We start from the raw sequence: 14,504 nt of genomic DNA on the forward strand, positions 1-14,504 counted from the left end.
AACGAGCGTCGTCGCTGCCTTAATCGAGCTTCACCAAATCATTAATTTGGGTCTAATTAGAGAATAATGTTCCGTATGAATATGTAACAGTAGTCATATGTTGCAATATTCATGTAGTGTGCAAGTATTACCCAAGGCTGAGCAGATTGAATAGCTGCGACACGCGCCGCACACGGCGCTAACACTGCTAACAGTCACTTCTGTTGAGAACGACGCGGCGCTCCATCAGTGCTCAGTCTGGGTTTTATCCAGGTTTGAGGAAGAGTCTACAGGAATTCACTATGGACAAAATGGCTTCCACAACACGGCGTGTGTAAAAAATCACATCAATAACGTGAGAACCATTTGTGATGAGAAAATACGTACAGAATGGTCATGTAAAGAATCGTTTGGAAATTAAGAAAGATGATCATGTGACCAATGAGGAGTTATTTGACAAAAAAAAAACGTATTAAAAGTTGAATTGTGTCAAAAATGGCAAATAGAAATTAATGTCTCGTGTAAAAAAAAATCACATCTCATGAAAACACTGTAATTGTAAATTTCATGTGAATCAACTGAATCGTGACATATGACTCATCTCATGAGGGATTTCCTCTGGAATAATGATCTTCATAACCGAGTTAAATACGACAGCGGCTGGAGTTGGAGGGCCGGCAGTGGAACAGTGTAGATAAGTGGAGGTCGGGAGGATGTTGTGTTTACGATGGCTGGGTGTCAGACGCCGCATTGTGCCGAGCTTTTATCAGCCTCCGATGTGATCCCTCCGGCGAGAGAAGGCACACAATCACAGAGCACTGACAGTTCAATTTCACACTTCATTATTGGGCCGCCGAGTCACTCAAAGAGCCGCCATTGTTTTGGTTCTGTTCTCTGATGCTGTTCATTTTTCCTCTGTAAATTGGTCTGGAGCGCAATATTATCCAGCGGCCTCTGAAGAGCCTTCTGCAGAAACACAGAGGCCGGGCTTTCATTTAGAGAGCAGACCAACACCTTAAAGATATCTCTACAAGCAGAGATGAACTCATCCCAGAAATATCACAGATAGAATATCTGATTTAATCCAGGATCGAATCGCAGGCAACACCAACCTCAAACTTTGCACCTTTCACTGAAAAACAACAGGTACAACAACAAGTACCCACTTAAACGTAAAATCACGTACCTTTAAATAAGTAAAGCTTTAAATGACAAACGCAAACAAACATGAAGAGCTCTGTGATTCGCTCGAATCCTCTGAAGATATCATGATCACGAGTGAAAAGAAATTCATGTTTTTAAATAATTCATGTTTATGAATTGTGTTAAAAAATTGTATGATTCAATTTATTTATTCTTATTAATAAAGTTAATGAATCGTGCAAATATTCACATCTGGATACAAAAATCTGCATGAAACTAGCAAATCTATCTAGCTAACACCAAAGTCTAAAGAAACGCATCAGCAAATCTGTTCCCAAAATGTACACTCTTACATTAGATTCCTTCAGCACATTGTTATCTAATTACTGTTATTTTAGCTTTGACTATGTGACTATTCCAGCTAGTGTTTTGCTAGTTTGCCTTTTATATCTGAACTGGCTCTTATGCAGGGTATACACAGATAGGGGGCGCAATACAATGTAATTTTCTGTGGATATTAGTTTATTAGTTATTATTTGCTATTTATTATTAAAGTCGCAAGGTCTCAAAGGTCTGACTCCACCCCCGAGATCAGATTAAAGGTTAGATTTATCCAGGAATCAGACGCATGGTCAATGCACTTAAACCCTAATGTAAAATATCGACCACAAAACAAATATCAATGCTGATCCTATTTTTAGGAAAACTGCTCGGACACATGTAATTACAGACCTCTCTTATCGCAGCTCCTTTTTGAAGTACCTTCAAAGTCCGAGCTTCATTTGGGATGCGGTCGGCAGTATTCCGGAGTAAACAGACATCAGGACGGACGATAAGATGCTGGCAGGCAGACGGGCCTCTTTTCGAAGAATCGAACGTGACACTTCAAACATCCGCACTCTGGTGTTTGGCAGAAGTTATTGATTTATTAGTGAGTAGGAAATCCGCTCCAGTTAGACGTGAAGTGCTTCGGGTCAGTTTTGAGACGCTGTGATCACGTTCCCGGAGTTGCTCTTGACAGATCGGCTCCCCGCACGGCTCTGCAGCTCTGCAGACGTTTCGGAAATTCAGACGAGTTGATTCCAATTATTTCGTTTTTAAACTCTTCTTGCTTTTTACCTTCAGAACTAAGAACAAAAATCGATCCCTGAGACGAATCAGCAGGGCTGTGGCTTAAAACGCACGCTCTCCGGCAATGCTGATTGGACGTGCTGAATGAGCTCGGGCAGATCGGACCCCCCTACCTCCTGACAGCACATCACCGTGCATGTGCTTCAGTGCTGAGCTGCACTGATTTCCTGCCAAAAGCAAGTCAACCAAGTCAGCAAAAAGACCTGAAATATCATAAAGTTATGAAGTTAACTTCGGCCTGCGAGGAATAGAGCGAGCTCGTGTAAGAGGCGGCCGGTGAAGCTGCCTGCATGCGGCATGAGTTCAAAGCGGTCGAGCTCACTGGGAGTTTGGCTCAGAGGCTCTTAAATGCCGGGATGTGGAGTCAGAAACGTTGCCAGCTGCATTATCCGTGGGCAGCTGGTGGATGCTGGTGCAGCGTGTCAAACCCTAAACATCTTAAACACATTTCATAAAGAGCATCGCTGCAACACACACACACACACACACACACACATCACTATCTAGTCACTATCAATGAACTCCCATTTGACTCGTGCCTCTAGTAATTCGTTATAATATTTCTAGTATGATATCTTCAGTGTTGGCATCAAAGTTTAATCCTGGTGGATCTCATGCTCCCAGCAGTTCCGCGAGGCAGGTCACGACATGATCCCGTTCGTGTTTAAACAGCTAGTTATTTGACTAGAAGCTAATTTGTCATCACTTCTCACAATCAGAAGCTAACTTCTGAACGGATCCTATAGCACTGCAAAAAAAAACAAAAAAAACCGAGAGGATTTCATTTGATATCACAGCATCACTCATAACCACACATCTGAATAATGTATTGATCTTAACCACGCCCCTTTTGATGATTCGTCATCATCTATTAGCAACAGTTGTGAAAAATTCGAAGCTTCTTGCTGCTCATCTGGAGCCAGCTGAAACGATCTGTATAATGTCATTACGGGAAAGTAGTGTGTCTTTGTACCTGCACAGGGACTGTTAGCTAACGCTAACTCATTTCAGATGAGCTGACCACATTTTGCCTTTGACTTTTATTCTGACTCTCTGCATAAAACAGCTTAAACGTAACCTCACAACATAACGTCACACACAAAAATAAATAATTATGTATTTGGATTTTCAATATATCATCCCGCGTTCTGCAGAGAAACTGATCCGTGTTCTGTTTTTAGCATCTAAAATGGAATGGTTGTATCGAGCAGAACCGCAGAAGAACTCAGGTTTGGGTTACGTTCTGATCCGAGTCGATTCCCTGATGAGGTTTCGTCATTGCCCTTCACAACCCCCGAACGCATCCCCTCGCCCCCGCCACCACCACCACCACCGCCGCTGCTGCCGCCATGTGTTACTCGGTGGCCGATGCAGACTCCTGGATCGAAGATAAGAGACAACACTGATCCTCAGGGGGACAAGAAGAAGGACACGCAGATCAGCAGGACGTAACTGATAGCGGTGGACGTCAGACTCGCTGTCCTCACCAGGCCTATCGACGCGTGGACAGGAGACGAGGGAATCTCTCGCTTTTGACTGGAGCTTTGTAGCGCTAAGATAAATCAGCCTGCCTCGGCCTGGTAAACACTCGCAGCTCTCCAGTTATCAGAGAGGAATAGAAGGAAAGTTATCGTGCTGAGGAAATTCCCCTGGCGTTTGGTGAGATCAGTGCAGCGCTCAGAGCTCTGAACTCGGCTAATGGGATCCAAACTCCGACACTCGAGGAAAAGAAGAAAGAAAAGAAGATGCGTTGTGTCTAAAGAAATGATGCAAAAATGACAGCACGAGCCGACACGATTGACGATTCGTACGAGTTTTTTTTATAAAAAATACAGAAACTAGTTTTCAAAAAGTTCCCGGGTTCTGACTGGTCGGAAAGCGGTAATTAATTTTCCATCGCTATATATTTAAATGGTAATTATTTATTGTTATGGCGCTAGCAACATAATGTTAGCGCCCTTATCAACAGTAGCATTCACTATAAAGTAACCGAAATTTTTTCTAGATAGCTAACGATGAATGAAAAAATTAGCAAATTGTTGAAAATAGCTAGCTAGCTGGGACCTTTAAATATTAACCCTGTCAGCACTATCACTGTATTTATCTCAGTTTCAGCTAGCCAGTGATTAAAAATAATAATGTTGGTAGGTAGCCAGCTTGTGTATTAAAACATTACCGGAAATCTTATTTTACCTCATCAACATTAGCATTATATGAAACACCAGCATTGTATATAATAAGCTTTTGGTTAGAGCTCCATTTTCTTTTTATTGGGTTTAATAGCTCAAATATTGAAATAACTGAATATTCATCCAGACAAAGACAAGCACAGTGTTTGACTTAATTTACATTTTGCACCATGTTTAAATAAATACTGTTAGCTTAGCTACATTAGGTAGCGGTTTGTGTAAAGAAATTAGCAAGTTGTTAAAAATACTACCCTGGTGAGCTTTTGTATTGAACCATTAACTGAAACTAAGTGTTAGCTAACAAACAAAGCCTAGCATGGTACTTAACCTGGCTAAAGCTACATTTCAGCCGAAGTTTAAGTAGCTAAGTTAGATATCTAGTGTTACGACGGGAGAATTCACTCCGATGCTCAGTTAGATTTTTTTATAACGAAATATTAACAAGCAAAAGGTTTGAGTAGCATTGTAATAAACTAAGTTGGATATGGTTTTAATAGCTTAGTTAGCTAACAGTGGAGAAATGAGATGGTGGTTAGCATCAGTTAGCTAAATAATAATTGTAATTGTAATAAATATCAAGCTGTATTAAAACTGAAACCTTAGCTACTTTACCGATATTAGCATGGAAATTTGAGTGTCTAACAGCTAACTTTCCAATAGCTAAGTAAGCTAGCTTACTTTTCAACAAAAACATGCTAATTAGCATTTCTCACAATAAAATATAGGTTTATTTTCAGCATTTTATTGTGTTTGATTTGATATTTTATTGTCTTCTTCTTTTTCTTTTCTCCAGCTTGAGATTTTGAGATACATCACAGGTCCACGGAGGTTTAATATTCATTGTTAAAATATTCACACTGCATGTTGTGTAAATGATAAATGAGTGTTTTCAGTGTTTACAGTTTGTTTCCTGCTCCCTCTGACCTCAGAGATTATCTTCCTCTCTCAAGATAAGCGCTAATCAATTGGTTAGGAATGCAGAGAAGTAGGACGAAAGGTCAATCTCAGTGGAAAAGACGTTCAGATTGTAATGAGAAGCATATCTGAGGGAACGAGGCATCACTCAGGAGGAGGAGGAGGAGGAGATGGGTGAGGAAGAGCAAGCCAGCAAGCGAGTGGACGTCAATGGCATGGGAAATCACGTGCGCTACGTCTCGGCAGAGACACAGCATACGTGGGATGAGGAGAATTGTTCCAGCGCTGTTTTGGCCCCGATATGGATTTGCACGTTGTTTCATTCGAGGCCCAGCGGAGGAGATTGAAACGTGTTCACTCCTAATGAGTTCTCGAGGATTACGGACTAATCCGGACCGCAGATTTGATTTAACAGATCCGGGTGCTGAGCGTAACTCCTCGCAGACACGCTAACAAACCAATTGTGCGCCCGGCGGCTAGCAGAGCGATTGTTGATTGCCACAAATTTCTCTTCGCTCCTCGCTCGCCGTGCCGTGATGCGACGTGACTCGATTCGAAACAAAGCAGCAATCTGCACATGAACGATGGTGTACCTTCTGTGTTCAGGGACGTGTACGAGACAACAAAGTGCTAAAATGTTTTATTAATTTTTCTACACAGTCCAGAACAACACTTCATACTTTTTATCCATTTAGACTTACGTTCATAGCGAAACTATTCAGATAAAAAGTATTATGTTTCTACCCGTATGTGGTTCTTCCACAAACTGTTCCTACAAAGTTGTACTCACAATTTGGATGCAGGATGCATGAAATATTCCCTTCACTTGAACTAGGAGACCCAAACCTGTTCCTGCATAACAATACCCCTGTGCAAAGCCAGCTCCATGAAGATGCTGGAAAGGGTTGGAGTGGAAGATCTCCTGCTGTAGAGCTCCAACCCTATTGAAAAGGATAAATGTAGACGCTGACTGCACCCCAGGAACCTCCTCACCTTCATCAGTACTTGACTTCACTGACACCATTGTAGCTAAATTATTTTTTATAAAATCTAGTGAAACATCTTCCCAGAAGAGTGGAGGTTATTATAACAGCAAATGGAGACTAAATGTGGAATTAGGTGTTGAAGCACATAATCTTATGGTCAGGTGTCCACAAACTCTGCAGTGAAAAGATCTTACTGACTGGTTCAAAGCCTCGACACTGGAGAATAGAAATGATGATGTATCAGTGTTAGTGATCTATTAGATGTGTCAGTGATGTTAGTAATAATCAACAGCTGTCATAATCAGGTCTATACTACATTACCCATCAGCCCCTGCACATTATATCATAGTCACATGTCACCACCTCTACACCTGTTCCTACTTACCACTAATTAACACACATTTATTTATAAGTCTGAGGTTCTGTGTGTGTTTGTCAGGCTTTTGTTCATGTGTTTGTGTTTTCATGGGGTTTTCAGCTCAGCTCAGGGCACACGTTTAGTATCTATGCTTCTCTTCATGCTGTACAATTTCTCACACCTAATCATGGATTATCACCTGATACCATGGTCACTTCACAATAACGCTTCATTTTCATTACTCACTTTATATACGACTCGTTACATCTACAATTCTGCTGAAATCACACCCAGAGATAAAGAAGTGCCAGAAGACCACATTTAAAAAATAATAATGTTTCTACTAATAATGAAGCTGTTGGAGTTAAAACCTGGTGCTGTTTTTTTTCTGTTCCTCATTTGAATGTTTTCCTCTCCACTCGTCTCCAAATTTATCTTGTGCCTCGAGCTGTTTTTGAAAATGGAACTGAAACTGGATGTTTCTATGGTTACAGTTGTTTATAAACACCACCCTCATTTAGATTCAACTAACGAACACAAACAACCAACACTCTGAACTCACACCTGAACTCCTTCCAGCCAATCACAATCCACTATTCAACCCTGAACTCCTTCCAGCCAATCACAATCCACTATTCACACCTGAACTCCTTCCAGCCAATCACAATCCACTATTCACACCTGAACTCCTTCCAGCTAATCACAATCCACTATTCACTCCTGAACTCCTTTCAGCCAATCACAATCCACTATTCACACCTGAACTCCTTTCAGCCAATCACAAGCCACTATTCACACCTGAACTCCTTTCAGCCAATCACAATCCACTATTCACACTGAGCATTGTGTAAGGAACATTAATAAACCTTGTAACTAATCAGAGTCTAATAAAAGCTCTCAGGTCATTGATGTTGTGGTTAACGTTCCTGCTAATCGTCTGGTGATGAAGTTAGATGGAAACCTGTTTTAAAGCCGTGAAGCTGGAGCTGAGGCCGTGTCGCTGTCTGTAATGGTGTTAGCTTGGCTGTTTGAGGGGAGAGTGATACAGCCGCCACTGGTAAAGCTGAGAAGAAGAAACTGCAGGGTCGACTGCACTCCACGGCCAAAGGTTGCACCAAAGTTAATTACAGTGCACCAAACTAATTTTGTCGCCCTCGTGGGATTTCCTGAGCTTGAACATAAAGCAGTGACTCGTGAATTTCCTTCCTCTCCCCCCCCCTCAATTTTGACCCACAATAAACAAGAGAGTCTATAGGCAGTAATCTTTCTCACTGCGTTCCTCTTTCTGAGACGGCCATTTTATTTTACCTGCTGAGTTTTTTTACTTTATCCCCCAGCACCACCTCCACCTCCTCTTCCCTTCCCCTTCTTTCCCCTGCCGCTATCTAATTATTTTCCTTTTGTCTGAAGTAAAAGCTCTGTGGGTCATTACCTTCCTCTTCCACTTTAACTCAGCCGTGGTCCTTAAAAAAAGGCATTGGAGTGGGCCTCGACAAGAAGGAAAAAAGAGGATTAAGTTCGGTAGTTTTTGTAAATCATTGACACCTGAAAAGGACTTTTAATCAGTCCGCACTCCCGGCTAAAGAATTTTCTCATTTTTTCAGCACTAATTTAGAGCTGGATTTAAATGTACCTCCGGGATTAATCAACCCTCCGGCCTTGGAGGATTCTTTCGGGAGGAAAAAAAGCACCCATCAGAGAGACGGAAGCACATGAGTGTGAAAAGTGATTTTCCTGAGGGACGGGATACAAATATCCTGATTTGCATTTAGAAAATCCATCAACTTTTATGAAATGTTTAGCGGGCGGAGCGGCGCTCCTCACACTTCTGCTTTTAATAGGGACGACGGCTTAAGCGCTGCATTACATCTTTCTTCTCTTCTTGAAACTGTCGCTGCGTAATCCCTTCGCCGACAAGTAATGCTGCCAGATTAGAGACATAACCCCAGATTCTTCAGCGAGATCTCTCGAGCGGAGACGGCGGGAGATCGGCGTTAATCAGGCTCGTGTTTTGGCGTGTACCCCGGGGAGTGCATGTTATCGTCTGCGTGTACATCAAGCCTACGCAGGACTTTCCATAACACTAAATCTAGCTACATAATTGGATCGGTGGACTTTTACACGTCCTGTTCCACATTCACCATGTGCTGTTATAATGCGCTCCACTCTTCTGGGAAGATGTTCCACTAGATTTTGTGGAGATTCATTCAGCTATAAGGGTTTTAGTAAAGTCAGGTAGTGATGTAGGTGAGAAGGTGAGGAGGCCCTGGGGTGCAGTCCGTGTTCACATTCATCCTCAATAGGGTTGGAGCTCTATAGCACAAGATCTGCCATCCCATGGGAAGCAGATCTTCATGGAGCTGGTTTGGTCTCCTAGTTCAAGGAAAAGGGAAAATGTGATGCTCCTGCATCCAAATACATCTGATACAATAATGTGATTTAAACTTTGTGCTAAGTGGAAACTGGGCTGGAAAAAGTACAGATGAAAGTTTGACTGAACTCCAGAAAGTCGACTGATGAATGTTTCTATTAACTCAGTGATCATATCATTAAATAAACCGCATGCTATAGAGCTGTTCCACGTTCACATGCAGTCAGTGAATTGTTAACTACAGTACATTAATGCTATAGCTAGCTAATTAGGACATGGTGAGGGATGGAAGCTGTTTCTTCTCTTCTTGAATTCCAGTTGACTCCAGCTCCATAGTTCCTAAAGACTTTATTAACCGAGGAACGTGAGTTGGGGAAAACATTCTTGTGGACTTTACACTTCGCATATACAGGATGTGCCAGAGGTCTGAGCAGAAAAAAACAGCTGAGGATTTAATAACACAGCAGACTCTGTCCATCTGGGGGAGTTCAGGGGGTCATTAATCCGTCTCTCGCTGTGCAGCAGGAGGCATGCCTCGAACGGACAGTAGACAAAAGATGCCGTCTAACTCCCTTACGCTTCTCCTTCTTTCCTCTACATGGAGAAAAAGACGCTCCTTCTGAGAATTTACTCAGAATTTACACGTCCTCACCGACATCGAATCGAAGGCGAGACGGCTCATTCAATCCACTAACCAGATTATGTTCAGGAGGTCCAAAACCTAACCGTGGTGTAAATACGTTAACCCTCCTGATCACCCGCCTCGATAGCTTTATCTCTAACAATCAGGACCCTGAATGCTGAGCTGAACCCACTTTATAAGCACTTAAAGGAAAACTCCTCTCTAAAACATGGTAAAAACGTTAGCATTGATACGTCTGTGATCTGATTAATCATTTGGTGCTAATCTGCTGGTCAGTGATGTATTGTTCCTCTGAGATGTTAGCGGGTTTTTATCACACGTTCTTATTGCCTGCGCAGGAACAATTGTTGGTAAAAAACACTGTAGAGTTTTTTTTCTTTTACAATTTATTTCCAACAAACACTTGCCACAAAGACTCACAATGCAACACAGCCATATGAGTCAGGGCAGAGGGTTGGCTAGTTAACGGTCTACAAGAGCAACGAGGGCAATCACATTGCCATTGACTGCATTATAGGGGGTAAAAGTTTAAGATGTTTGAGTGCACAGGTTAGAAGAAGAAAATGCTGGACAGACTGAAACACTAAAGCACCGCTGCATCGCTCTGTTCAGTGAGAGACGCTGATCTACACTGTTCCTGTGAGAATTCCTGCTGATGTCATGTTGTTTTTGCTAATGAAGATAAAATGGTATTTATAAAGCATAATAGCTTGAACCAAAAGGCTAAAAAATGTTTGCTTATCCAGAGCAACTTATTTCATTAATACAATATATATATATATATATATATATATATATATATATATATATATATATATATATATATATAAATAAATAAAAGGAGTGGACTCAATGCTGAACCTAAAGACCCAGAATGCAATGCAGCCAGGTAAGCTACATTCCCGACCGAAACAAGCCGAAACACTAAAGCGCTGCTGCATTGCTCTCTTCAGCTAACGTTCAGCCAGCAAGAAGTCAATCAGGGAAGTTTTTTTTCCAGACTTCATCTTGACACACTTTGAACTTTCCCTTTAACCCAACACTAACATGAATCACAGCGTCTCAGCGTCTCGGGGCTGTCTTTCTTTCCTTTTTTTCATCCTCCAAACCCCATACACAGTCGGTCAACAAACATGACATGACACACTCCTTTGAGAGAGACCCGTCTAATAAATTTCCTGCACTGGTGCAGAGTCGTCGCCCCGGGTCGCTCCGATCTGCTCCCTCGCCGAGACTAGAAATCTCATTGTGTCGGAGGAGCCGGGTTCGGTCCTGCTGATTTTTCTCGCTCCGTTCGTCCCGGATCGGGGGTTTAAAATGCGCCTCTCGACACACTGCATTGCAAACACATGCAAATGAGCCGCTCTCAGAAAACTCTCAAATCTCATCAAGGGCAAGGCTAGAAAGCGCAGCGCCCCCGACTGATCCCTTGGTTCACGAGTCAAAAATAAATAAATAAATAAATAAATAAATATAAAACCACATCCGCGTGCACGTTCGAGCGGCTTCCACGTGTTCTTCACTGAATTAAAGAACAGATCCGGGGCTTATTATTATTCATTCGCTCCTTGACTCTGCCTTTGCCGTCTCAGGCAATATGCTGGTTCTGATTTAAAGCGGATTAAAGCGTGTTGTCCTTAAGCTTTTGCGCGAATCCTCCGAAGTATTCACATTTGCCAGGGCTGATTAGCAAAAAGAAACAATAGTCGTTTTTAGCATGCAGATGGCTTATTTGCTTTCCTCAAACCGCCCTGACATTTTCAGCAGTGGCTCAGGAATATTTGACGTTTTACTGACAGCATTTTTGACGCCACCACCACATCATTTTGCTCCCTATACATGTATACGTGCATATGACAGAATGACAGAGCATGTACATCACGTCCCCGTCGCAGCTAGCTCCGATTAGATATATAGCATTTAGAGCAATAAAAACATGAACAGCTGCCAAGCCGTGAGATTGGCTGTTAACTCGGAACATCTGCTTTCTCGGTGTGCATCACTAAAGTAATCTGTGATAAGTAAAAAAAAAAAAAAAAACACTCCTTCATTTCCAGTACAAACTCTATTTTAAAAATAAATAAGAAATCTAGACGTTTATCCAGTCTATATGGATTAGCCAGATTATAGCTAAGCAAATCCATTAAATGATCTGCACTGGAGTGATATTTTTAGCTTTCCTCAGAACATCCTTCTTCTTCTTCTTCTGTTCTTTCCTCTGTTGTGTATTTGTGCCACGCTCAATTCCGTCCCCATCAAATCAGGACGCGACTATCTGATTCTTGTCCCCCCACCATCCTCCGCTGCCACCGCCGCGGCCGCTACCCATTTTTTTCCTGCAAATAAGCACTTCTTAAACACCGAGCGCTGACTCGAGAGAGAGTTTCTGCAGCATCAGCAGTCGTCAAGTCAGAGAAAATCACAAGCTGTGCCACAATTACATCACGAAGAATACATCCAGTGTGTGCTGCTTTCACTCCGCCAACATGCGCCTTTGAGCAGATCAATCACGTCCATGCTGAAACGAGCGAGACGAACGCCGCTCATGTTTTTTGTTTTATTTCCGCATTATTATCCAGGTCGCTGGTGCTAACCGCGCTGATCAGGACACTCCGGTGACTTGTTGAAAATAATAAATAGAGACTTTTTTTCTCTTGTGTATTTTTCTCAGACATGCGTTAACTGATATCAATTAACACGTTTGCCGTAATGTCCTCGTTATTGTTTCCATAATAACAGCAACTCGTGCGAAGGAACTCATACTGTACTACGCAACACGCAAAAAATTATACTAAAGAAACACATGCAACGTTTTCTATTTTAGACAATTTTATCATTTAAGGAAGGAGTCTCCAGTGCCAGTGGCAGAAGAGTTACAAAAACAGAAACCAGTCTGAACTTCACTCACTTTAGCAGTAAGAAGTTTAGCTGCGATTTATTTCTAACACTAATTTAAGAACAGGAATTTTGTTAGCTGGGACTTTAAAAATGGATAAAAACAATTATTAGTCAGAATAATAGGTATGGTGTGATGAGGTGCATTCTTCTGAAATTATTTCTTCAATGAATGTAATGGATTCAGCTTCCTAACATTTGCTTTATTATTGATTTCTTACTTATTTCGATGACTAGCCCCTGATTGATTGTCTAAATTAGAGTAAAATCAGAGCGATTCTTAGCGCCACAGTATCGAACCTAAAGCCAAGTCCGGTTTCTGTATAAAGTATGAATGTTTTCGGCGGCGCTAAAGCTAGCGCTGCGACATGCCTAGCAAATCTGTCCAAAAAAATAAATAGAGGAAACATTTCCAAAATGACTTTAATGAACTGAAATATATCCGTACCATTTTAAAAATTGTGTTTTTATCAAAGCGACGTCAGACAGAATCAACACGCTTGGACTTTTGCCCGTACGGTTAACGTTCAACTCCCCGAGCGCAGCTAGTCAATTCAATTTCATTCAGTAAATTGAATTTATTGAATGAACTGGGCGCAAAGAGAGTTTCTAATCTCTCACTCAGTCTGCCAGCAGCCAATCACAAAAATTGGCTGTACTGTGGGAGTTTTTTCTCCGGCATTGTCGGTTTCAATCAGGACTGAGTTAGTAGGTCCGTCTAGACAAAGTGTAGTCTAGGCTCAAGTGTAAAAATTCAGCTGTGTTTGTAAGGATAATTAACACCATCAAACACACACACACACACACACACACACACCTTTTATATATTGGATAATTGGCTGCTTCGCTGTTTAGTAGCCAAGTGTGTGTCATTTTCTCATCATTTCACTTACCGGTAAATAAAAAAGTTTTTTCAAGTGCGTCATTTGCTTTTGAAGTCTGTTGCTGAAAAGCCATCATTATTAAGTCCAAAGAGTGAGTGAAGAAATGGTCTGAATGATCAGAACAAACCCATCAGAGATTTGAGGAAAACAACAGGTAAAAGCTGAATCAGCTCTCTTCACACCAGGAGGACCTGGAGGACCTCAGGAGAAAAACGTGTGGTCGGTGATTTAAAGAGTTCTTTTCCTGTGGTTAAAAAAATAAACTCTCTACAGCAGTTAATCAGATTAGTAAACCCCTCCAGGTAGTAGATGTGTGTAGGTATGGAGGTATGTCAGTATTTGTATCAAAGTCAAAAACCAAAGAAAAGATCTCACCAGTACATTGATAAATACAGATATGTGGAACCTTTAGAAACAGCCATTTGAGGTTAGAGTTGGTTTTAAAAAAAACATCTGGAACAATGTTTAAACAGATGGAACGAGAAGAGGTATGTAGGAGTGAAGGAACTGATGAAGATCTGAAGTGTAATCTGTAGGCACGTACGTCTGTGGAACTGGTTTCCTAAGAACTATCAGTTTTGTATTTATCTGCTCCAACCAAATGCTTCAAAGAAGGAAACCTATTAAATGATGCTTCACTGTGAAGATGGACAATGATGACCTGAAGCTAACTTCATGAGCAGCCCATGGCTTTCTTTTTTTTTTTTTTTTGGCGAAAAAGGTAGAAAGTTCTATAATGGCCAAGTCAGCCACCTGAGCCGAGTCCTATTCAGCTGCATTTCACGTGCTGAAGGTAAAGCTGAAGGCAAAACACCACAGGAAGGTGAAGTGAAGGAAAAAGAAGTGAAGGCATAATATCAGCAGAGAAGAAGCTCAGCAGCTCCTGAATGTCTATAGGTTCCAGTGGATTTTATTATAATTAAAGTATTGATCTGTGATGTTCACTGTGGTTTGGGGTGTAATTTAAACTGCTTCTGCATCTTTGGACATCAGATTCATTATTTTATTTG

This window comes from Silurus meridionalis, chromosome 20 (assembly GCF_014805685.1).
Source record: "Silurus meridionalis isolate SWU-2019-XX chromosome 20, ASM1480568v1, whole genome shotgun sequence".
Classification (NCBI taxonomy): domain Eukaryota; kingdom Metazoa; phylum Chordata; class Actinopteri; order Siluriformes; family Siluridae; genus Silurus; species Silurus meridionalis.